This window comes from Phyllopteryx taeniolatus, unplaced genomic scaffold, assembly GCF_024500385.1.
Source record: "Phyllopteryx taeniolatus isolate TA_2022b unplaced genomic scaffold, UOR_Ptae_1.2 contig_26, whole genome shotgun sequence".
NCBI classification, from domain to species: Eukaryota; Metazoa; Chordata; class Actinopteri; order Syngnathiformes; family Syngnathidae; genus Phyllopteryx; species Phyllopteryx taeniolatus.
This window is the reverse complement of record NW_026903184.1, coordinates 42,363-69,818: the sequence shown is the minus strand read 5'-3', so window position 1 is coordinate 69,818 and position 27,456 is coordinate 42,363. Positions and strand designations below refer to the sequence as shown.

At 44.7% G+C, this 27,456-nt stretch overlaps 1 pseudogene; it reads right to left on the bottom strand.

Annotated features, from left to right (window-relative positions):
• Window positions 1-603: 603 nt before the first annotated feature.
• On the bottom strand, window positions 604-24,325 carry LOC133473487 (coatomer subunit beta'-like; annotated as a pseudogene).
• Between the last annotated feature and the right edge of the window lie 3,131 nt (window positions 24,326-27,456).

Genomic DNA, 27,456 nt, shown 5'->3' with positions numbered 1-27,456 from the left:
GGACTTTAAATACTTGGGGTCAACCGTCCAGAGCAATGGTGAGTGTGGTCAGGAAGTGAAGAAAAAACTCAAGCAGGTTGGAACAGGTGGAAGAAGGTCTCAGATGTGTTATGTGACTGAAGAGTCTCTGCTTGGATGAAGGGCAAAGTTTATAAAACAGTGGTGAGGCCAGCCATGATGTACAGATTTGAGACACTGGCACTGAAGAGACAACAGGAAGCAGAACTGGTTGGATAAAATTAGAAATGAGCTCATCATACATATCTATACATACATATATATATATATATATATATATATATATATATATATATATATATATATATACACATTTACATATATATGTAAATCGCGGATATATTTGTGGATCTGATAAACGTGCAAATAATTTTAAGACATCTCTCTCCCCATACTAAAATATAGTGGACACATCCGCGCTGACTGCAGTTTTTGCTTGCGTCCTAACAACATCCTGTTTCGGTCGTTTTATTTCGGTGACAATTCCTTTGGGCCAAATCCAAAAATGCACCATGAACCATTAAAGGCCGAAGATTTTCGGTGGCCAAAAATTTGCTGCATCATTAAATTATACTGTCTGTCCAAATTATGAAAAATTTGTTTTTAAATCCTATTACCAGATATGAGTTAAAGCCAATGAAATAAGATGTCATAAATGCACTAAATGAAACCAAGGGTCAAATGATTTATTACAGCTATATACTTCCAAATGAACAGTCAAACCACAGTGCTCACCTTCTGGTTGACCTCGTCCAAGTTTTCCCTCCACAGTCTGACCACACTGGACACCTGGCTGGGCAGGTAAGTGTGAGCCAATAAAGCAGCTTCAGGTAGGTGCTTGGTTTTTATCAAAACTTCTAAACACTCATCAAGTCTGTGTGGAAAAGATGACAGAACAACAGTTACACCAGTGACTTTCACCGCAAAATCAGGACCCTTCAGTCACATGTGGTACTTACTTCCCCTGCAGGAAGTAGGTCACAAAGGCAACGTTGTTCTTGTCTTCCCTTTCTGCACCCTCAGCCAGCTTGGCCACCATACGGGCATTACCAGAAGCGGTGGCGAGGAGGAGTAAGCCCCCGTAATCCTTAGCATGCCGAAGGCCTTCCTGGGCCAGGCCGAACTCACAGGCAGTAATACCCAGCTCTGCACACCGCTTCCACTTCTGCTCTGACTATGAGGGGGAAAGGAGGATATGGATAGGTTGATTCAGAATGTTTGGAAACCAATAAGTGCCAGGATACCACAAATTCAAATTATAGCGGTAAAGGAGAAGACTTGCCAATCAGAGACACCTCGCAAGAAGAAACTCATTCATTCAAACGTGTCACCCTGTGTTCTCAATCGCTCTGCCTGGGTCAAATGGCATGGAAGGGTTTGCTGACAAGCGGTGCCAAGGGAGAACGCTTTGTTGCCACCCAGAATAACGTACAGTATTGTTGTGATGTCATGGTGAATTGTCGTATTATGAATGTACAGAATGGACAGAGAATAAGCCCGTTTCAACTCAGTGATTATTGTTGGATAAAAAAAAAAAATTGTTCCACGCTACAGTGCGGTTACATACGAGTGACCCGACTTCCGAACTTTTCAAGATACGAGCTGTCGTTGGGCTCTTTTTATACTTTGACTTGCGAGCAAAAATTTGATATGAGCGCTGTGTGGTGCCAGTGAACTCAACTCACTTCACAACAAGCAGCATTTAGGCAGATAGTCCACAATTCATGAAAAAACAAGCTTCAAGCTGTTTACTGCCAGTCCCAGTCCAAGTTTACTGTCAAACTAAACAAAAAAAGTAACATTGTGTATTTAAAATAACCACAGCTTGGCTTCAGATAAGTCACTTTAGCTTAATGCAAACAATGTACAATATTTGGAAACAATATGGTGGAGCAATAGATATAGACAGATAATATAACAATACTCACTGGCATATATTATTTATCCTCTGCAAAGAATGACTAATATTACTGCGGTTTACTGAGTTTTGAGTGTCTCCATGTACAGTATATCCGTATGTCGTGGCGCAAACACCAGAAGTGGCAGAATGTCCATTAAATTGAAGCAAAAAAGAAAAATGTGTCAAAAATGATTTTGATGGCATTTTTTTTTTGGAGACTTAGACTGGGATGGATTAATGGCATTTTCATTAATTTGTGGAAAGATGACTGAAGAGATGAAATATTGAAAGATGATTTAAGATACAATGTATGTGAAGTTACGAGCATGGCGACTAAACCAATTGAACTCAAGGCACCACTGTCTTCTTAAAAAAGGACTCAAGTTACCTCTGCTTTTACAGCCAGCTGGTAGGCAATTTTCAAATCTCCCAGCTGCAAGGCCAGCTCAAACCTGTGCTCAGGGTCCGTCATCAGCGCTAAGGCCTGCTGCTTGAAACCCTGGAGAGCCGGAAGACAAAAAAACTAATAAGCACAGATGAAGCCATCAACCGGTCGAAAAACTAGGAATCAATTAAATGAAATGTAATGACAGGCTTATAATGCACTGACCTGTTTTTCCAGAAAATGGGCCACTCTGGTCCGTTGCTCTTTTGTAATTGTGGGAAGCACCTTGTCGGCCACACCAAAGTCCCTCCTCATGACAGCAGTCTGGTACTTGAGGACTGAGACCAGCAGGGAGTAGCTGACGATGTTGAGGTCCCTGTCTCCCAGGTAGAGACGGTCATGTTTGGCTATGTAGCCCAGTAAATACAAGGTTCTGCGCGGAGAGGGAACATCTTAAATGATGGCGCATTTCTGTGTTCTGCTATTACTATACATACAACCGGAGCTGACTTGAAAAGAAGTTTAAGGTGACTTGAATGCAATCATAAATATCTGACCTGTCCAAGTGAGCAAGAGTGACAATCTCTCCCCCTACAAAGTAGCTCAGTCTGTTCAGAGAGCTGGTGTAAATGAAGCAGTCGCCAACCCAGAGTCCAGTCTTCACGATCTCCCGGACCTCTCCCTGGACCTGAACCAGGAGAAAATCCATGAATTTACAAATGTAATGTGGGATCATTGTGTGAGAGTTTACACCCTCCCATGTCATAGGTCACTGTTGGTGGCACCACTCCATCGCATAATTGTTTTCTGGTGCACCAACGTGCCAGGCAGCACTGAGGTCTACTGAAGGGATGCAGCGTAATTAAGAGCAAGCATAAGAGGCTGAGAACGTCCCCAACTCAGCTCGAGTAATAGTTGTTGTTCCTACTGAGCAGAGAGAATATACGGCTACGAGTATTGTTGTATTGTTGCACGCTCTGTATGTATGTGTTGCTGCTACATGTGTTCAAGTCGTACCGGTGATTTTTTTTTTTTTAAGATTAGTTCCATTACATCTATGCTAATTTCTGTAAGCCCGCCTATGGTGTTTCACATAATATGTTAGCATTAAGATCGGTGTCTTTTGATGCAGCCCTATGGGGGGCACAAGCCAGTGCAAACTGCAGGCCAGTCCCAAGCGTCAGGAAAGGCATCCGGCTTAAAACTGTCACGAACGGCAATGCCGTAAGGGCAGATCCCAAAAATAGACTCCAGGTAAGAGGTCCGAACAATTTTAATTAAATGACAGAGCATGTGATGGCGAGACATACGAAACTAAAGTGACTCACAACCAGAGAGAATCAAAAAACAGATAACACAGGGAGACACGACAAAATGTCCGTGTGGTATAATCGTATAGAACCTAAATTTGGACAGCGGTCGGAACGGCGGCAAACACGGGGTAAAAACGAATGAATATTCCGACGCCCACACACTGTTACGGTGCCCCCTAAAAAGGCTGATGATTACAATGAATGACAGGTGCGTCACCAATGTCAACGCCCACCTTCGCTCACCCAGACGCTGCAACACAAAGAAAAACAACTCTAAACACAGGGCCATGACAAAAACGTTGCCAAACAAATATGAGCGTTCATCTAAAGAATTCAATACCGGAACGGTCGTGGCCGGGTTCACAATGTCCGCCCCCGGCACAGTTAACCTGCAGGGCGCCGGTGGAAATTCAGCTACTGTTGGTTGAAGACGAAGGAGAGGTGGAAAGCGAGTTCTTGGGCAGAAAGAAAAGAAGAAAGTACAGAGCCTAGAATTGAATGTGAGGACTTAGAATGTTGGGACTATGACAGGAAAAGCTCACGAGTTGGTTGACATGATGAGAAAGGTTGTGTCTATTGTGTGTCCAGGAGAGCAGGTGGAAAGGCAGTAAGGCTAGAAGTTTAGGGGCAGGGTTTAAGTTATTTTCCCATGGTGTAGACGGGAAGAGAAATGGAGTAGGGATTATTTTAAAAGAAGAGTTAACTAAGAGTGTCTTGGAGGTGAAAAGAGTATCAGATCGAACGATGAGGCTGATACTTAAAATTGAGGGTGTTATGTATTATGTAATGTCCCACAGGTAGGATGTAAAAGAGAGGTGAAAGAGAAATTCTGGAAGGAGCTAGACGAAGTAGTTCTAAGCATCCCAGACAAAGAGCGAGTGGTGATTGGTGCAGATTGTAATGGACATGTTGGTGAAGGAAACAGGAGTGATGAAGAAGTTATGGGTCGGTTCGGCATCCAGGAAAAGAACTTGGAGGGACAGATGGTGGTAGACTTTGCAAAAAGGATGCAAATGGCTGTAGTGAACACTTTTTTCCAGAAGAGGCAGGAACATAGGGTGACCTACAAAAGCGGAGGTAGCAGCACGCAGGTGGATTACATCTTGTGCAGACGATGTCATCTCATGAGGTTACTGACTGTAGGGGAGAGTGTGGCTTGACCAGGGGTGGGCAAACTATGGCCCGCGGGCCGCATCCGGCCCGTTGACCGTTTCAATCCGGCCCGCCAAAGATTGGAACAGAATCCCCCAAACAATCCGATTTGTCTGCAGACAAATTTCCAAAAATCCGGAAGATGGCACAGAGGTTGCTGGTGATGTTTGGCTCTCCATATGTGTGTGAACAGACTTTAGTGTGATGAACACCAACAAAATATTCTACAGATCCCAGCTGAGACCTGAAGTGGGCGACCAACATCAACTCCGTCCTCAAAAAGGCCCAGCAGAGGATGTACTTCCTGCGGCTTCTGGGGAAGCATGGCCTGCCACAGGAGCTATTGAGGCAGTTCTACACAGCAGTCATCGAATTTGTCCTGTGTTCTTCCATCACAAAAAAGGACAAACTCCGACTGCAACGGACAATCAAAACTTCTGAAAGGATTGTCGGTACCCCCCTACGCACCCTTGAGGACTTGCACGCTGCCAGAACTAAGACAAGAGCGTGCAAAATCCTCTCGGACCCTCCGCATCCCGGTCACCAGCTCTTCCAGCTCCTTCCCTCAGGTAGGCGCTACCGATCAATGCAAACAAGAACTAGCAGACATTCCAACAGCTTCTTCCCTCTTGCGATCAACTTCTTAATCACCTAACCTACAATTCCATTAAAACATGCTGGCCCTTTTTTGACTTGAGTTCGTTGTCACATTTCTGTAGGGCCAATTATATATTACTCGTGCACTCACTGTAGTTGTCCCGCCACACTGCACTATTTGCATATCTGTTGTTGACCAATACTGACCCCTCATGCCAGGGTAGCATCTGCTCCATTTGCACACTGATTGAGGAGTATCTGCAACATTTGCACAATCAACATTGTCCCAGATTATCGCACTACTCGTCACTTTAAATTGCATACACTCCTTGAAGTCTCGGCGCCCTTTGCACAATGGTCATTGCACCGGACTATTGCAATATTAGTCAGTCAAACTGCTCTAAGTGCTAGAGGACTCTGCATCTTTTGCACAATTGTCAAAAAAATAATAATAAATGTACCGGCATTACCAGACAACTAGCAACCCTTTATTGCTCAGTGACTGTTTTTTTTTGGTCAATTTCTTTATGTCACAAAAGTGTTCTCTGTAAATTGACTGTCTGTTGTCGTACTAGAGCGGCTCCAACTACTGGAGACAAATTCCTTGTGTGTTTTTTTGGACATACTTGGCAAATAAAGATGATTCTGATGTGTTCTGAGAATTGCCACAACAAAACTAACACCAGACTTTGATGCACTGGCAAAAAAATGTGATAAACAAAACAACACTCTTCCCATTAAAAGTAAATATAAGTATTAACACTACAATGCCTTTGTTTTGTTTTTTTTTATATGTAAGCATCTGGTTCTGGCTTGGCCCGCCTGTTACATTTTAAGTCAATGGCCCCTGAGCCAAAACGTTTGCCCACCCTTGTGCTAGACAGCATAGGATGGTGATGTGTAAGATGATTCTGGTGGTAGGGAGGAAGATTCAGAAGACAAAGGCAGAGTAGATAACCATGTGGTGGAAGCTGAGAAAGGAAGAGTGTTGCGCGCCTTTTCGGGAAGAGCTGAGACAGGATCTCGGTGGACAGGAGGAGCTCCAGAAGACTGGACCATTACAGCCAAGGTGATCAGAGAGACAGGCAGGAGAGTACATGGTGTATCTTTTGGAAGGAAAGGAGAGAAGGAAACTTGGTGGTGGAACCTCAAAGTACAGGAAATCATACAAGGAAAGAGGTTAGCTAAGAAGAAGTAAGACACTTGAGAGGACAGAGGAGAGGAGGAAGGAATACGTTGAGATGCGACATAGGGCAAAGGTAGAGGTGGCAAATCCTAAACAAGAGACATATGAGGACATGTATGCCAGGTTGGACACTAAAGAAGGAGAAAATGATCTATACAGGTTGGCCAGACAGAGGGATAGAGATGGGAAGGATGTGCAGCAGGTTAGGGTGATTAAGGATAAAGATGGAAATGTGTTGACCGGTGCCAGTAGTGTGCTGGACAGATGGAAAGAATACTTTGAAGAGTTGGTGAATGAGGGAAATGAGAGAGAGAAGGAAGAGTAGAAGAGGGTGGTGGACCAGGAAGTGGCCATGACTAGTAAGGGGGAAGTTAGAAAGGTATTCAAGGGGATGAAAAATGGAAAGGCAGTTGGTCCTGATCACATTCCTGTGGAGGTATGGAAGCATCTAGGAGAGGTGGCTGTGGAGTTTTTGACCAGGTGAGAAGATGCCTGAGGAATGGAGAAAAAGTGTGCTGGTGTCCATTTTTAAGAACAAGGGTTATGTGCAGAGCTGTGGGAACTATAGAGGAATAAATTTGATGAGGCACACAATGAAGTTATGGGAAAGAGTGTTTTTGGCTAGACTCAGGATAGAAGTCAGTATTTGCGAGCAACACTATGGTTTCATGCCGAGAAAAACTACCACAGATGCCTTGAGGATCCATTTCCATCCATTTTCAACACTGCTTATCCTGGTTAGGGTCGCAGGACGCTGGAGCCTATCCCAGCTGACTTCGGGCAAAAGGCAGACTACACCCTGAACTGGTCGCCAGTCAGTCGCAGGGCACATATAGACACGGACAACCATTCGCACTCACATTCACACCGTCACTGAGTGGGAACTGAACCCACGCTGCCTGCACCAAAGTCAGGCGAGTGTACCACTACACCATCAGTGACTGCCTTGAGGATGTTGATGGAAAAGTACAGAGAAGGTCAGAAGGCACTAAATTGTGGGACAGCCAGGGTTAGATGTTGTGGAGACAAAGTTAGAGAGAGCAGACTTCGATGGTTTGGACACATCCAGAGGAGAGATAGTGAGTATATTGGTAGAAGGACGATGAGGATGGAGCTGCCAGGCAAGAGAGCTAGAGGAAGAAGAAGAAGGTTGATGGATGTTGTGAGGGAAGACATGAAGGCAGTTGGTGTTAGAGAGGAAGATGCAGGAGATAGGCTGACATGGAAAAGGATGAGACGCTGTGGCGACCCCTAACGAGACAAGCCCAAAGGAAAAGAAGAAGAAGCTCGGTGTGTTTTGTTTAACAAAAATGATATTTCACAAATTCTGCCAGTGTATGTAAACTTATGAGCACAACTGCACATATATGCAGTCATACGTACCCCTGTCACATTGGAATGAAAGTGTAGGGTACACTTTTTTTTATAACCAGTAGGTGGCGATGGCATTTTGGAATGAAAGTGTACAGGTTTTTCATAACCTCTAGATGTCGGCATACATTTATAAAATGTGAAAGCACTATTGACTTGGCAATTGTTTGGGGGAAAAAAATGAACATTATACATGAAAAATTACAGTACATGGTTTGGTTGAACATTTTGGTGTTTAAAAATATGTTTCAATCGCTTTTGTTATATTTGTCAGTTTTACAGTAAATATTTCGTGGATTGACCAAAAACGAAAAGAGTTTGAAGCAAGCTTTGGCTCTTATTTGGAGAAATGTAAATGACGGAGTAAAAGCAGGTGCTAAGGAATAATTTAAAAAGTGTGTTTTAATACGTTTAAAGCATGTGGGGGGGGGGGGGGGGGGGGTTACTGTACCATAATAAAAGGGCTCATAACAATGGAAATACACACAAACCTCAAAAGCATCCTCAATGCTGTCCTCCGTCACTCCTTCGTTGTTCTCTTGTGAGGCAGATACTTTATCAGCCATGTATTGAAGGATGAAGAAAGACTCTTTAGTCGCGATGCAGACCAACTCGCCAGAGTCCGACCAGAAGATCTGCACACAGGACAAAAAAAAAAGAAGAAAATGGAGGGATACAAAGGTAAGAATGAGACTGCTTGTGTTGCTAGTAAACCACCTTACTAAACATTCATAAAACAAACACATATACCTGAAAGTAGCTATGTGATAACTCGTTGCCATCTTTGTGGAATTTTCTAAAATACATGGAATGAGCACTTCAAACACCTCTAAACCCCTCCATAACAAGAACATTGATGAAAAAACTAGTACATTACATAAGTACATTCCTTATTCGACTGCCCACACTGTTCTTCTCACCAATAATGATCCATTTGTGCTATTTAAGTGCAGTTTTTAAGGCAAGTGACACCGTTGGAAAAGTCACAGTCATTTTGACTTGCCGATGTAATTGCAGCCTGTACAAGCTTATTTTCAACAAAAACTTGTCGGCCAACCGGAGAAGGGGTTCCCGAAGTAGCTGACGAAACGAAAGGGTCCAGGTCATATGTTGAGAAATAATAAAGTCATCCTGTTTCACTTTAATTTGAAGGTGTTTTTGGCCAGCTTTTCTATTGGCCATATCACACAAAAACACTCCCCAAAGAGTCCAATTTTTGCGACACAAACTAAATTTACTGTACTCAGGTTGAAGTGGCCATTCCAATCAAACTTGGCATTTAAGACTGTCATTTTTGGAAAACCTTGTCAAGTTTCCTATTTAAAGAGAAACGGACAAGTCTTACGTGTTTAGGTTGGATCTCAATGCGGCGGATCAGTTCGGTGTTCTCCCAATCATAAAATCCCAGACCATTCACTGACCTCACCCCAAGCAAGAAACCTCCATAGATGCCTGCAGGGTCCAAAAAAAGAACATATTGGTTGTTGTTTTTACCAGCAATAACCTATTGAACCACAAGTTTTCTTTACGACAGCATTGCCATTACCCTCTGCTCCAAAGTCAGGCGTGAATGATTTCTTTACTTTGAAATTCTGCATTATTTTCACAACGCTTCTGCTTTCTCTAATCGCATATCTGTTAAAACAAGAAGAGGCATTAATTATTACATATGCGCTTAAACATACTGTAAATAAGAAAGACAATTATATGACAGTAGGGATTGTCTGCTGCTGTCATTGTACACAAATACATAAGCACTGAATAGAACATTTGCTCATACTGTAGCAATTGAGCAGTAAAGCAACCCAGACAGACTTAAAAGTGAACACTTACGCAGATGAGTCATGTGCCCAAGCAAACTCCTGTGCTGAGCCGAAGATCTTGATTCTCCATCGCCACACACTGCAACAAACCTATAAATGAGAGCTCGACATGAGACCAGGTCACTCAGCAAGACATTGAAATTGTTTGTGCACATTCAGCGTACCGCCCGTTGGGGTTATGTTGGATAGTTTGAGGGTGTATCTCCAAACTTTCCAAGTCTTTCACTGCCAGTGGGAGCCAATCTCCATCCTTAATCTCAGCATCACCCATTTGCATCTAGTTGGCCTGCTGTATTTGACGGTGCTTGGCCCAAATAATCTTCCCGCTGGTGTCCATTGACATGGCCACCTGAAGAGAAAACAAACAACAGATGAGATCGACAATGGTTTTTTTGTATGCTTGAAAGCAATGTGAAGACTGCTTTTATATCACCTGCACAATATTGAAGAGTACTTACACTATAGTAATAAGGAACAGTGCTATCTTGATGAGTGCCCCAAGTGACACGTTTTTCGAGTTACAAAGTCATGCTTGATCTATTTTTTGCTATTAAGGTACGGTAATGCACTTGCAAGTGGGCAACGAGAGCCACAATTGATGATGCACTTTCGGCTGTTAATTTAATATGAAAAACAGCCAAACACAAACACAAAATGAGAGCACCCATAAGAAGCTGCTGTAGGCCCCAACTCACGCCAAGAGGATCACACGCAGAGTAACCTAACTACGAAGTCCACCCACATTCACCATCCTGACACCAGTCACGAGGCCACGCTCCTTTAAGGCACACTTCCAACACATGAATACTACAATGCGTACAGTAATACACTTTATCTTCTTTTCCTTTCGGCTTGTCCCGTTAGGGGTCGCCACAGCGCGTCATCCTTTTCCATGAAACCCTATCTCCTGCATCCTCCTCTCGAACACCAACTGCCATCATGTCTTCCCTCACGACATCCATCAACCTTCTCTTTGGTCTTCCTCTCGCTCTCTTGCCTAGCAGCTCCATCCTCATCATCCTTCTACCAATATACTCACTATTTCTCCTCTGGACGTGTCCAAACCATTGAAGTCTGCTCTCTCTAACTTTGTCTCCAAAACATCAAACCTTGGCTGTCCCTCTGATGAGCTCATTTCTAATTTTATCCAACCTGGTCACTCCAAGAGCGAACCTCAACATCTTAATTTCCGCCACCTCCAGCTCTGCTTCCTGTTGTCTCTTCAGTGCCACTGTCTCTAATGCGTACATCATGGCTGGCCTCACCCCTGTTTTATAAACTTTGCCCTTCATCCTAGCAGAGACTCTTCTGTCACATAAAACACCTGACACCTTCCTCCACCCATTCCAACCTGCTTGGACCAGTTTCTTCACTTACTGACCACACTCACCATTGCTCTGGACGGTTGACCCCAAGTATTTAAAGTCCTCCACCCTTGCTATCTCTTCTCCCTGTAGCCTCATTCTTCCCCCACCACCCATCTCATTCATCCACATATATTCTGTTTTACTTCGGCTAATCTTCATTCCTCTTCTTTCCAGTGCATGCCTCCATCTTTATAACTGTTCCTCCAGCTGCTCCCTGCTTTCACTGCAGATCACAATGTCATCTGCAAACATCATGGTCCACGGGGATTCCAGTCTAACCTCATCTGTTAGCCTATCCATCACCACTGCAAAAAGGAAGGGGCTCAGGGCTGATCCGTGATGCAGTCCCACGTCCACCTTAAATTCTTCTGTCACACCTACAGCACACCTCACCGCTGTTCTGCTGCCCTTGTACATGTCCTGTATTATTCTAACATACTTCTCTGCCACTCCAGACTTCCGCATGCAGTACCACAGTTCCTCTCTGGGTACTCTGTCATAGGCTTTCTCTCGATCTACAAAGACACAATGTAGCTCCTTCTGACCTTCTCTGTACTTTTCCATCAACATCCTCAAGGCAAATAATGCATCTGCGGTATTCTTTCTAGGCATGAAACCATACTGTTGCTCGCAAATACTCACTTCTGTCCTGAGTCTAGCCTCCACTACTCTTTCCCATAACTTCATTGTGTGGCTCATCAACTTTATTCCTCTATAGTTCCCACAGCTCTGCACATCACCCTTGTTCTTAAAAATGGGCACCAGCACGCTTTTCCTCCATTCCTCAGGCATCTTCTCACGCACTAGAATTTTATTGAACAAGCTGGTCAAAAACTCCACAGCCACCTCTCCTAGATGCTTCCATACCTCCACAGGAATGTCATCAGGACCAACTGCCTTTCCATTTTTCATCCTCTTTAATGCCTTTCTAACTTCCCCCTTACTAATCATTGCCACTTCCTGGTCCACCACACTTGCGTCTTATACTCTCCCTTCTCTATCATTTTCCTCATTCATCAACTCCTTGAAGTATTCTTTCCATCTAGCTAGCAGACTGCTGGCACCAGTCAACATATTTCCATCTCTATCCTTAATCACCCTAACCTGCTGCACATCCTTCCCATCTCTATCCCTCTGTGTGGCCAGCCTGTATAGATCCTTTTCTCCTTCTTTAGTGTCCAACCTGCCATACATGTCATCATATGCCTCTTGTTTGGCCTTTGCCCTGTGTCGCATCTCAATGTATTCCTTTCGCCTCTCCTCGGTCCTCTCAGTGTCCCACTTCTTCTTAGCTAACCTTTTTCCTTGTATGATTTCCTGTACTGTGAGGTTCCACCACCAAGTCTCCTTCTCTCCTTTCCTGCCAGAAGATACACCAAGTACTCTCCTGCCTGCCTCTCTGATCACCTTGGCTGCAGTGGTCCAGTCTTCTGGAAGCTCCTCCCTTCCACCGAGAGCCTGTCTCACCTCTTCCCGAAAAGCTGCACAACACTTGTCCTGTCCCAGCTTCCACCACATGGTTCTCTTCTCTGCCTTTGCCTTCCTAATCTTCCTCCCCACCACCAGAGTCATCTTACACACCACCATCCTATGCTGTCTAGCCACACTCTCCCCTACCACTACCTTACAGTTGGTAACCTCCTTCAGATGACATCTTCTGCACAAGATGTAATCCACCTGCGTGCTTCTACCTCCGCTCTTGTAGGTCACCCTATGTCCGTACCTCTTCTGGAAAAAAGTGTTCACTACAGCCATTTGCATCCTAGTTGCAAAGTCTACCACCATCTGTCCCTCCAAGTTCCTTTCCTGGATGCCGTACTTACCCATCACCTCTTCATCACCCCTATTACCTTCACCAACATGTCCATTACAATCTGCACCAATTACGACTCTCTGTCTGTCTGGGATGCTCAGAACTACTTCGTCTAGCTCCTTCCAGAATTTCTCTTTCACCTCTAGGTCACATCCTACCTGTGGGGCATAGCCACTAATCACATTACACATAACACCCTCAATTTCAAATTTCAACCTCATCACTCGATCTGATACTCTTTTCACCTCCAAGACATTCTTACCCAACTCTTCTTTTAAAATAACCCCGACTCCATTTCTCTTCCCATCTACACCATGGTAAAATTATTTAAACCCTGCCCCTAAACTTCTAGCCTTACTGCCTTTCCACCTGCTCTCCTGGACACACAATATATCAACCTTTCTCCTAATCATCATGTCAACCAACCAACAGTAATACACTTTATAAAACCAGTTTATTTCTTCACATTCTCTATTTATTGTTTCATTATGTTTTTATACAATTTAGTTGTATTTGTCTTCACCAGAAACGCAGCAAAAAAAAAAAATAAATAAATAAACTGGGGGTGTTTGTTGGGGGTGCCTGGAACGGATTCAATGGCATTTCAATTAGTTTAATGGTGGAAAATTGAGTGATAAGCTTGGTCACGGAACAAATGAACCTTGTACGCCAAGGTATGACTGTAAAAAAACGCACATTAAGAAAATTTTCCTTGCAGGAGCTGTGTGACTTCAATGATTAAAAATACTGTTCTTGTACTTACTTTGACAATGATGCTGCCTTCATCATAGCCCAGCGCTACATTGTTGGAGCCCCTGAGGACGCACGCACACCACACTCGCTCCATACCGTAGTTGAGGGTGCGTTCCAGGCGATATGTGCTCGAGTGCCAAATACGTACCGTACCTTCAGTGAGAGAATGTTGTGCGAAGCAAAGATTAATATAGCCGTTGGAAGAGAACGGAACGAGATATTGCAGCTCACCATCCTCTGACCCGGTGATTATGATCGGCAGCTCTGGGTGGAAGCTCACACATGAGACATTCTGAGCATGGCCCTCCAGTGTCTGAACACAGGTCTTGTTCAAGAACAGAAGTAAACTCCAGATGAATTATTTGTAGGGATGTCCTAATCACATTTTTTTTGCACCCAAGTCAGTCTTTAATGTTCGATATCTCCCGATACTGAGTCCCGATCCGATACATAAAATGAATAATAAATACAAATGATATATTAAAACAATAATAAAATATTTAGCAAATAGAAATAATTTTGCTAATCCTAATTGACCTAAAACAGGAACATGTCTAATTTCATGTCAGACAATCAGGCGGAAAAATTATTGCATCTGCTGTTCTTGCTGTGCACACCTTCGCCTCTTCGGGGCAATGTGGTGCGATGCATTCATGGAGCTACTCATTTTCTGTAAGCAAGAAAAAGAATACAAGACCATCGTGATAAAACATTAACTCATTCACTGCTATTGACTGCTGTTAAATTCAAATATCCATGTTAACATGGCAGTGAATTAAGTTAAGTTTTCACAGATTAATACTGTGTGTATTGTTTCATTACCTATCTGTATGCGTTACTATTGAGTTTGTGTATAAATATTTGTTATTTGAAGGTAAATCCCCCATGATGTAATGGTAACTCTACCTGGCCCGTCAATGGGGTTTTCCATTGAGTGTTGGCATTAAGATGGCGATTTCTAAAACAATCGTGTGTCTTGTATTTAAATATATAGTGTGTTTAATTCTTTTTGTTTCGTTTAGTTATATAGTAAACTACACTTGGGGTATCATTAAACAGTTTAAAACACGCTCAGGGAGTCTGCCTGCCTCTTTCAGTCTCTTATATTATACCAGTACTAAAAAATAGCCCGAAAAGTTGTCTTAAAAAACAAAGCTTTTACTGTTCCATTTGCAAAGATAATTGTGCCTTTGGATTATTTTGTCACTTTAAAATGTCAGAAAATGTATCAAACCGATGGTTTTCACCAATCTCGATCAGCTGAAAAATCACGTATCACGATTTCTGATCACGTGACCGGATCGGGTCATCCCTAATTATTTGTAGGTTTTACACGATAAAAATTTTTGGGGCCGATCAGCGAGTTTAAAAAAACGATAACCGATCACAAGATGGAGCAATGTGTCTATTTAAATGACTTGTTCATTTACTGTATATACTTGTGGACTTAAATGCTCCAAAAATTCTATTTACAATAAATAATGCATCTTTGTTCATCCATTTATGCCAGTGAGGGATCGTGACAGACAGAACAAATGAATGGTCTTTTATTAGATGGCAGGAAGTACATACAGTAATTAATGTATCCACTTTTTGTGACATTTTTGTTTGTTGGTGTGCCGTGAGATTTTCCAATTGTAAAATATGTTCCTTGACTCCATAAAGGTTGGAAAGCAACGCTCTAGTCATATCATGTATTCTAGTCAGTCAGGTCAAACCAACATTACAACATCCATCCATCTTCTACCGCTTATCCGGGGGCAGTAGATTCAGCAGGGACGCCCAGACTTCCCTTTCCCCAGCCACTTCATCCATCTCTTCCGGGGTGATCCCGAGGCGTTCCCAGGCCAGCCGAAGGATGTAGTCTCTCCAGCGTGTCCTGGGTCGTCCCCGGGGTCTCCTCCCGGTGGGACGTGCCCGGAACACCTCACCAGGGAGGCGTCCGGGAGGCATCCGAATCAGATGCCCCCGCCACCTCATCTGGCTCCTCTCGATGTGAAGGAGTAACGGCTCTACTCTGAGATCCTCCCGAGCTTCTCACCCTATCTTTAAGGCAGAGCCCGGACACCCTGCGGAGGAAACTCATTTCGGCCGCTTGTATCCGGGATCTCGTTCTTTCGGTCACGACCCACAGCTCGTGACCATAGGTGAGGGTGGGAACGTAGATCGACCGGTAAATCAAGAGCTTCGCCTTTCGGCTTAGCTCCTTCTTTACCACAACGGGTCGATACAAAGTCTTATTAGTCTCCCGTTCCATTCTTCCCTCACTCGTGAACAAGACCCCAAGATACTTGAACTCCTCCACTTGGGGCAGGATCTCATCCCCGACCTGGAGAGGGAACGCCACCCTTTTCCGACTGAGGACCCTGTTCTCAGATTTGGAGGTGCTGATTCTCATCCCAGCCGCTTCACACTCGGCTGCGAACTCTCATTGGAGGTCACAGCTTGATGAAGCCAACAGAACCACATCATCTGCAAAAAGCAGAGATGCAATACTGAGGCCACCAAACCGGACCCCCTCTACGTCCATAAAAGTTATGAACAGAATTGGTGACAAAGGGCAGCCTTGGCGGAGTCGAACCCTCAGCAGAAACGAGTCCGACTTACTGCCGGATATGCGGACCAAACTCTGACTCCGGTCGTACAGGGACCGGACAGCCCGTATGAGGGGGTTCAGTACCCCATACTCCCGAAGCACCCCCCACAGGACCACCCGAGGGACACGGTCGAACGCCTTCTCCAAGTCCACAAAACACATGTAGACTGGTTGGGCGAACTCCCATGCACCCACGAGGACCCTGCCAAGGGTGTAGAGCTGGTCCACTGTTCCACGGCCAGGACGAAAACCACACTGCTCCTCCTCAATCTGGGATTCAAATTCCCGACGGACCCTCCTCTCCAGCACCCCCGAATAGACCTTACCAGGGAGGCTGAGGAGTGTGATCCCCCTGTAGTTGGAACACACCCTTCGTTCCCCCTTCTTAAAAAGGGGGACCACCACCCCAGTCTGCCAATCCAGAGGCACTGTCCCCGATGTCCACGCGATGTTGCAAAGGCGTGTCAACCAGGACAGCCCTACAACATCCAAAGCCTTGAGAAACTCCAGGCGAATCTCATCCACCGCTGAGGCCTTGCCACCGAGGAGCTTTTTAACCACCTCGGTGACCTTAACCCCAGAGATAGGAGAACCCGCCTCAGAGAACCCAGACTCTGCTTCCTCATGGGAAGGCGTGTCGGTGGAATTGAGGAGGTCTTCGAAGTATTCTCCCCACCGGCTCACAACGTCCCGAGTTGAGGTCAGCAGCGCCCCATCCCCATTATACACAGTGTTGATGGTGCACTGCTTTCCCCTCCTGAGACGTCGGATGGTGGACCAGAATTTCCTCGAAGCCGTCCGGAAGTCTTTCTCCATGGCCTCACCGAACTCCTCCCATGCCCGAGTTTTTGCTTCAGCGACCACCGAAGCTGCATTCCGCTTTGCCAGCCGGTACCCATCAGCTGCCTCAGGAGTCCCACAGGCCAAAAAGGCCCGATAGGACTCCTTCTTCAGCTTGACGGCATCCCTCAACATTGGTGTCCACCAACGGGTTCGGGGATTGCGAACACGACAGGCACCGACCACCTTACAGCCACAGCTCCGGTCGGCCGCCTCAGCAATGGAGGCGCGGAACATGGTCCACTCGGACTCGATGTCCCCCGCCTCCCCCGGAACATGAGCAAAGTTCTGTCGGAGGTGGGTGTTGAAACTCCTTCTGACAGGGGATTCTGCCAGACGTTCCCAGCAGACCCTCACAATACGTTTGGGCCTGCCACGTCGGACCGGCATCTTCCCCCACCATCGGAGCCAACTCACCACGAGGTGGTGATCAGTTGACAGCTCCGCCCCTCTCTTTACCCGAGTGTCCAAGACATGCGGCCGCAAGTCCGATGACATGACCACAAAGTCGATCATCGAACTACGACCTAGGGTGTCCTGGTGCCAAGTGCACATGTGGACACCCTTATGCTTGAACATGGTGTTCGTTATGGACAATCCGTGACGAGCACAGAAGTCCAATAACAGAACACCGCTCGGGTTCTGATCGGGGGGGCCGTTCCTCCCAATCATGCCCTTCCAGGTCTCACTGTCATTGCCCACGTGAGCATTGAAGTCCCCCAGCAGAACGATGGAGTCCCCAGCGGGAGCGCTCTCCAGCACCCCCTCCAAGGACTCCAAAAAGGGTAGGTACTCTGAACTGGTCTTTGGTGCATAGGCACAAATAACAGTCAGGACCCGTCCCCCCACCCGAAGGCAGAGGGAGGCTACCCTCTCGTCCACCGGGGTGAACCCCAACGTACAGGCGCCAAGCCGGGTAGCAATAAGTATACCCACACCTGCTCGGTGCCTCTCACCGTGGGCAACTCCAGAGTGGAAGAGAGTCCAACCCCTCTCGAGAGGACTGGTACCAGAGCCCAAGCTGTGCGTGGAGGCGAGTCCGACTATATCAAGTCGGAACTTCTCGACCTCACACACCACCTCGGGCTCCTTCCCTGCCAGAGAGGTGACATTTCACGTCCCTAGAGTCAGCTTCTGTAGCCGGGGATCGGATCGCCAAGGTCCCCACCTTCGGCCACCGCCCAGCTCGCATTTCACCCGACCCCTATGGCCCCTCCCACAGGTGGTGAGCCCATGAGAAGGGGGACCCACGTTACCCTTTCGGGCTGTGCCCGGCCGGGCCCCATGGGTGCAGGCCCAGCCACCAGGCGCTCTCCTTCAAGCCCCAACTCCAGGCCTGGCTCCAGAGGGGGGCCCCGGTGACCCGCGTCCTGGCAAGGGAAACCTGCGTCCATAATTTGTTTTCTTCATACGGGGTCTTTGAGCCGTGCTTTGTCTGGTCCCTCACCTAGGACCTGTTTGCCATGGATGACCCTGCCAGGGGCATAAAGCCCCAGACAACTTAGCTCCTAGGATCATTGGGACACACAAACCCCTCCACCACGATAAGGTGACGGCTTTGTCTTGTAGTCTGATCCGGGCATTGCGTGTTGTCTGTCCTACACCGCCGACGTGTTTTTATTTTTTATTTTAAATAACTTTATTGGCCGTCAGATATTTTCAGTACTACATCAAAATACATGCGACAAGGCTAAAAATAAACTAGCTTTTGGATTCAAATATAATGTGCACGATGGCGACACGAAGTAAATGTATTTTCCGGAGCCGATCAATGACGTCATTGTTCGGATCGACGAATTATGAAATTAAAGCCGATCAGCATAAAATGCTAAATATCCACCTATACCGATAAGGCCAATCAGATCGGTGTGAAGTCTAATTATTTGTTGAGGCAATATGATGGGACAGTCATTAGAAATGTATCGTTTAAATAGAAGAGCCTGTATCATGCTAACCTTTTCGGTTAGCAGGACAAAAACAGATGCTATACCTGGTAGTCCCAGATTTTGACCTGATGGTCATCAGCCCCTGATATCAGGTAGGGCTTGTCTCCTCCACTGTAATAGTCGATGCAACTGACCCCTTTCTCATGGCCTTCCAAAGTCAAGTTGGGAGAGGATGAGCCCAGCTGCCAAACCTGAAACAACAAAAGGACACAACCAAATAATTTCTTTCAATATTTTGATAGAACAATATACATTTTTGAGACAGCTATTACACTGTATCTCATTAGACCGCAAACTACAGTACTACAGATTTTGTTGGATCTCCAAGTGTCACCATAATTACCAACATGGAAATTGAGTAGCTTAATAGCTCCAAGTGTTCATTCAAAACGAGGCAGAGGTTTTATTCCTAAAAACTACAATGTATATTACAGTAAGCCAATGTAATATTATGCAATTTGAACATTAACACTGCGCTTAAATTGGAAAAAAATACATAAAACAAGAAAATGTAAAAAATATACTGTAAAGTGAATTTAGATATTTGTGTCTAAATACATGACACGTGTTTGAAGATAATTGCTGAACAACGTGCAAAGACAAAGAACTTTGCAGTGCTGAATTGTGGAAAACTGTGTTCAACTGTTTTTCACCGTTTCGGTTTTCCTGATTTTATGGCCATGGCTAAAACAACTCCCAGTAAAGTACTTTGGCTCCACCTTGAGTCCTGCCTAACCCAATAGATAAAAACTTGAGTGCCTTTATCTGCATCAGCGGTTATCCGGTGCAATTGTGACATGCAGTTAGCAAGCAAGCCATACCTATACCCAGAAATTGCATCTGCCCTACAGATAGTCCGCTGCCTTGGCCATTTTAGAGCGCCTCGTTGTCAGCTGTGAGTGCGTACACATCATGGAGAGAAAGGTGGAAGGGCGAGGAGGGGAAAGAAGTCAGATGTGACAGCCAGCATGTGTACCGGGGCTTCATGGTAGCTTGGCTGCTTTAGAGCGCCCCGTTGTCACGGCATGGAAAAGTCCCGTGACGACCCGGTGGGATATATTCCAGCCCCCAAACGATTTAAGCATATATATTTTCGTGGCTCAAACATGTAGATATGTGTAGGCATAAGAAGGATGCTAGAAAACCATTTTCAGGTCATAGTAGTAGTATTTGATTGACAGTTAAGCAGGTTGTGGTTTTATGCATTCAGCGGACACGCCCTCATCATTTGAGAGGAGAAAAGAAGCTTGATTTTTCATGATTATATTATATGATTTTATAAACTTCATTTTCTTTTTTAATCATTCAAATTTGGCACGGTGGTTAACAATACGCCTCCTGGTGGCATTTAAATTTTAGAAGACTTAAATAAAGACTCAATTGGAATGTATCGCTCATAAATGTGTAAATGAAAATTAAATGTTTGAAAACTGTACTTAAATGTACTGTACTGGATTCAAAAAAGTTTCCATCACTGTAACATTATGTACAGCTTAAACATTTAATTCAGTGACTGTTAGAGTTTCAGAAAAGAGAACAAATAAAAGTCGCGGCCGGGATATAACCTGCCAGCCGTACAAACCTCTATTGCCCGGTTCCTTTATTCTGGTCGAGGTAAAACTTCCATAATTCCTGCCTGTAATCTAAACCATAGGTATACCTCACGTATGAGAGACAAAATGAGAAAAAAAAAAAATTTAAACAAATCCAGAAAATCAGTCTGATTTTTAAAGACTTTACTAACAAATTATGGTGGAAAACAAGTATTATATTTGGTCACCTACAAACAAGCAAGATTTCTGGTTCTCAGAGACCTGTAACTTCTTCGTTAAGAGGCTCCTTTGTCCTCCACTCATTACCTGTATTAATGGCACCTGTTTAAACTCATAATCAGTATAAAAGACACCTGTCCACAACCTCAAACAGTCACATTCCAAGCTCCACGATGGCCAAGACCAAAGAGATGTCAAAGGACACCAGAAACAAAATTGTAGACCTGCACCAGGCTGGGAAGACTGAATCTGCAATAGGTAAGCAGCTTGGTGTGAAGAACTGTGGGAGCAATTATTAGAGAATGGAAGACATAGAAGACCACTGATAATTTCCCTCGATCTGGGGCACCACACAAGATCAAAGGTCAAAATGATCACAAGAACAGTGAGCAAAAATCCCAGAACCACACGGGGGGACCTAGTGAATGACCCGCAGATAGCTGGGACCAAATTAACAAAGGCTACCATCATGAACAAACTACGCTGCCAGGCACTCAAATCCTGCAGTGCCAGACGTGGCCCCCTGCTTAAGCCAGTACATGTCTAGGCCCGTCTGAAGTTTGTGAGAGAGCATTTGGATGATCCAGAAGATCATTGGGAGAATGTCATATGGTCAGATTAAACCAAAATAGAACTTTTTGGTCAAACCTCAACGTGCCGTGTTTGGAGGAAAAAGAATGCCAACTTGCATCCAAAGAACACCATACATACTGTGAAGAATGGTCGTGGAAACATCATGCTTTGGGCCTGTTTTTCAGCAAAGGGACCAGGACGACTGATCCGTGTAAAGGAAAGAATGAATGGGGCCATGTATCGTGAGTTTTTGAGTAAAAACCTCCTTCCATCAGCAAGGGCATTGAAGCTATAACGTGGCTGGGTCGTTCAGCATGACGATGATCCCAAACACACTGCCCGGGAAACGAAGGAGTGGCTTTGTAAGAAGCATTTCAAGGTCCTGGAGTGGCCTAGCCAGTGTCCACATCTCAACCCCATAGAAAATCTTTGGAGGGAGTTGAAAGTCTGTGTTGCCCAGCGACAGCCCCAAAACATCACTGATCAAGAGATCTGCATGGAGGAATGGACAAAAATACCAGCAAGAGTGTGTGAAAACCTTGTGTAGACTTAGAGAAAACATTTGACCTCTCATTGCCAACAAAGGGTATATAACAAAGTATTGAGATGAACTTTTGTTTTGATTTGTGATACCAAATCCTAATTTTCCACCATAATTTGCTAATAAATTCTTTAAAATCACACAATGTGATTTTTTTTTTCTCATTTTGTCTCCCATGGTGAGGTATACGCATGATGAAAATTACAGGCCTCTCTCCTCGTTTGAAGTGTGAGAACTTGCACAATTGGTGGCTGACGAAATACTTTTTTGCCCCACTGTACACACACACACACACACAAAAGAAATGGAGAATTTTATTTGCGGTAATTAGAGCCTTAAATAGGTCATAGGATATGGGCTGTAATTATAATTTGGTTTGTTTGTTTTATGGATGCTACACGAGTGCAGGAATTTTCGTAGGCGTAGGTGCAACGTAGCGCAAATAGGACTTTGATGAATTGTCACCATGTCCTGTTTTGTGGCGACATGAGAAAAGCTTCAGTTGAAGAGCCGCCACTGTCATATAGTATCTCTGGAAAAAAAGCTTTTGATAACTTAATGTCCCAGGTGTTGCGATGGCACTGACCAAGTTTGAAGTCAATCGGATGAAAACTTCAGGACAAGTTCTCAAAGGTGTTACACCTGTACATTTTACAAAAGTGTAGCTTTCAAAGGTCGTAGGAGAGTTTCTCTTAAGTTTAAGGATATGGGTTGTAATTACAATTTTGTAGGTGTCGGGGACCACGAGTATCTCTTTGATGACCTGTAAATATGGCATCTGCAAGCATGCAAAAGAGGCCCAACTGTCCATCGAAGAGGTCACAGTTCAAACCCTGTTCAAACTTTTCATTACACATTTGGCCACAAAACACCAAATGCTTCAACTTCCATCCATCCATCCATTTTCTGAGCCGCTTCTCCTCACTAGGGTCGCGGGCGTGCTGGAGCCTATCCCAGCTGTCATCGGGCAGGAGGCGGGATACACCCTGAACTGGTTGCCAGCCAATCGCAGGGCACATAGAAACAAACAACCATTCGCACTCACAGTCATGCCTACGGGCAATTTAGAGTCTCCAATTAATGCATGTTTTTGGGATGTGGGAGGAAACCGGAGTGCCCGGAGAAAACCCACGCAGGCACGGGGAGAACATGCAAACTCCACACAGGCGGGACCGGGGATTGAACCCGGGTCCTCAGAACTGTGAGGCTGATGCTCTAACCAGTCAGCACCGTGCCGCCTGCTTCAACTTCAAAAACTGCAAAAATCAGCTCACACCTGTATCGACCCCAGACGTACAGAAACTTCAAAGACACGAATAGCCTAATCCCAACAGGAAGTGTCCTGCAACTTGGTGATGGTAAGGTTCGAGGTCTTTGGCGAGGTTGCTGATGCAATTCCTCAAAGAGCTATTTGTGGTACATCACAGCTACACCTACCGAACTTGGCTGGCACGTGTAGCACACCGACACCGACCAAAGTATAATACAGTCCATTTCCTAAACTCAACAGATAATGATCGACTGCCTTTTCAATGCAACATTCACAGTACTTCCAAGTCTCAGCATAATTACCAACAATAAATACAGAACAGTAAGTGTGGGGGTAATTATGTTGCATGAGACATTCTCACACCATTACACAAGGTAATTCATTTTGTGCCACTTGGAATCTCAAAATGTCATATGCCTGGTTTCCCTTGAGCCCTTTTAAGTCTGCTGGTGTCGTGGATAAAAGCACAAGCGAAGATACGTTACTTACTGCTCCTGTGATGACCCAGTTCTTCCTGGCCACAAATTTGGATGCTCTGATAAGAAGGTCACACACCTCCAAAGTCTTCACCAGAGTCTGCCAAAAAGCAATTCAAATGTTACATTTCCAGCTTCATTAACCACCAAACAAAGTTAGTCGAACATCCAGAAGGAAAATTTATTGTTTTTTTTTACCTGTGTTTCATGGTTCCACACGCATACACTCCCGTTGTACAGACTGGCCAGCATCCACGGCTCGGTTGGGTGAAGGTCCACGCTCTTTACACGGTCAGACGTGGCTGTCAGCTTCCGCTTAATGTCAAACCTCAGAGGCTGAAAAAAAAAAGGGGGTTCGTGATGAGAGCTGAGGAAATCAAACATGATATACTCGACTTGATGTCTTTCTCACCATTTTCAATCACAAGAGAAGAAAAATGTGGAGCAAGAAATGTTCCGATTTGAGTCAACGCTCGTGGACACTGAATGAGGAAGCACTTGAATGATTCTGTGAAAAGAACGGAATGATTCGGTGAACGAATCTTTTGAACGAACTGATTCGAATGATTCAGTACACTCAAAAGAACTGCCGCGCTCATCTCTCATGACGTGGAACTTCCGGCTACTCATCATCTCGCGAGAGATTGATGTGACGTGCCGCACAGCTGATGAGAGCATTAAAGCATAAAGTATTAAATAACGAAAAAGATTTGGGGCCCAGATGACCCATCAAATGATGTCCCCAAGACAATTTTTTCTTACTTTCAAAGAGATATATTTGCAATTTAAACGTACACAAAATAAAAATAAATGGAAATGCGCCTCCATGTAAATTCAAGTCTCCCATGATGCTTCAAGAGACCACGCCCACATCCATTCAGGTTGTGATTGGTCCGTGGCTTCACACAAGAGACATTGGTGTTTCCTCATTACATCGCCAATAATATACGTTTTATCACACATGTACTGCACTTACTGACGTTTAACAGACTGTCTAATATATTTCATGAAAGTGTGTGACATTTAGTCTTTCTTATCGACCAGAAAAGCCACTAAAAGTGCACAGTGGAGTCTGGTATGTACGGTGCCACAACCAGCATGTGGCAGTGTTGAGTTGAGCTTCATGGAGCTCCAGACGTCACGTGACGTAGTCAGTGCCTCACCAATCATGAACCTCACCACACGTCACTGCGCGACCCTCGTGAGGAGAAGCGGTAAAGAAAATGGATGGATGGATGGATGATTGCGTTCATAAATAAATAATTACATAACAAATAAACAAACGTCACTCGTTTGGAGGGCACCGGAAAGAGCAAAACGAGGTATGGCAAACTTTCTGTCTGCCTTTTTTGGTTTTAGGACCGTAACCGATATGTCCTCCTCTTAAATTTCCACCCTGGTTGGCGGAATTGTGATGAAAGTAAACTGCATTAAAAAAAAAAAATAATATAAAATAAAATCACACATTTAATATGTAGAATAAGGTATTTTTTGTGAACAGAGAGCTAGCTGAAATGTTCAGATTCATAGCTAATTGGCTGGAAAATGGTATTGATTTTTTTTAATTAATACTGATAATTTTTTTTAGGTGCTTGACTTTTACCAATAAGATCCTGGAGGTTAAATGTCATCTATCTGATATAATGTTAAACACCTACAAAACAAATACCCTATAAATTATCAGACTGAAAAGTAAACAATAGGCAAGAATGACCCATATATTTGCTGCCGATAGCATTAAGTATGCAGTACGTGCAATCTAATAGTACAGCCAAAAATGATCATTATTTGTCATCATGGACATTTAGTAAAGGTACATTATTCTGTTGTCTTTTTTGTATTAGATCTCAGTAGATGTAATCCGCAAAAAAAGGTAATAGAAAAAGGAAACGTGACCTTTATGATAGTGTCATGAGCTGCCCTGCAGTACTATTGTTGGAGCCCGGGTGGCGCTGTGGCCCCTCTCGCCCTCTCTCTCCCCTCCCCTCTCCCTTACTCAGCTGCGCACCTGTCACCAATCAGCCCTCGTCACCACCTGCATATAAGTCTGCCTGATCCAGAGAATTCTTCACCAAAGTATTGCAGCTACTCCAAGCGGTACCACTGCTCACCTGCCTAATGCAAGCAACACGATTCCTCGGCTCCTTTTATGATGGCTGTGTTTCTCCTCATCCTCAGTGTTTCTCCTGTGCTCCTGGTCTACGTAATTCCTGCCGCCGCCAAGCCAGCCGCCTGTCCTTGCCATTGCCTGCCGCATGTCCCTTCCTCCACTGCCCGCCAACTCCCCTCAAGGACTACTTCTATGACTTTCTCTGGCCTGGCCCCTGCATTGCCTTTGGGTTCGGCATCGTGGACGTCTGCCTGAATGGCCCTGTGAAGACCCTGGTGCTTGGCGTCCTGGTTGACCTCCTGAACTTCCCAGCCAAGCACCTCAGCTTGGGTGGCCTGGGTGTCCACCGGGCTGACCCTGACGGGTGACTCAGGTGATTATATCTCCTAAACTACTTTTACAGCCACAATAATCCTGTTTAATTTACACTGTCAATCAAAAGTGTGCATCATTACCTTAAGGGAGAGTTTTGGCTGTCGTTCTTAGTTTTGTTGTCTCTTGTACTGTATGTACACACAGTTTGTGACCTAGAGTTGTAACATTACACATCCTTTTTAAATATGAATTCCTGTCCTCCGTGCTTAGTTTCGCCTCTCGTCTTGTGCTCCATATTTGAGATGTCCGCTCACCTTGACATTTCTCTTGTCTCGTCCCTTGGTGTACTCTTCAAATTCAACTCCAACAGTGAACGCCAGCTCATAATTCCTGAAAGCGCTCAGTGTTTTAAAGTCAAACATGTCTCCCTCCTGGGCAACCACTTTGGTCTGACCCAGACATGCAGTGATTTTGTGTTGCAAAGACAACTTCTGTGTGAGGAGGGGATAGTTGGTATGTTTATCTTGAATGTGCATTATATTGGATGACTGATGTCCCAAAATATATTCATTTCTCTTTGCTCTCCAGTATCCATTTCTCACTGAAGTCCACAGGCATGGTCGGAGCGGGTGACACTGTTTTTGTGTTGAGTAGACTTTAATCAGTGAGAGGAGGAAGTGTTCGACTGCTTTTCTACAAGAGGGGCGCATGAGTATCCAAAACTGTTAAGTCACTTCATAGTTTGCATGGGATTGGCAGAGGCACTTGTTTTGTAGAGGTAGGTGGAAGTTTGGGGGGGGGGGGGGGGGGGGGGAGAATTATTTGGTCTTTGCATGCTCAATGGGGGACTTTCCTGAGGATGCGTGCAGCAATGCCACAATGGTAGTACAAACATTGGACGAGAGTAGAAGGTATACAGAAGATTCTGTAACATCAAGGTCTAACGGCTCAAATCGTAAGTCTGTATAGTTGCGCTAAAAACTAAATTTACAATCTAAATTTCCATGAAATTGTATTTTAGGGGGAACGGTAGACGACTGGTTAGAGCGTCTGCCTTACAGTTCTGCAGACCGGGGTTCAAATCCCAGCCCCGCCTGTGTGGAGTATGAATGTTCTCCCCGTTCCTGCGTGGGTTTAACCATTGAACTACCACAGTGTGGAGGCCTGCAGTTCTTTAGATGTTATCCTCTTTGACCTCCCAGTTATCGCTGTTGCTCTTGTAATTTTATTTTATATTTTTAAGTCCACCAACTCCTGCGAGTCTTCACCACTGTTTCATGTTTTCCCCATTTGTGGGTAATGGTTCTCACTGTGTTTCATTGTCATCTGAAAGCTTTCG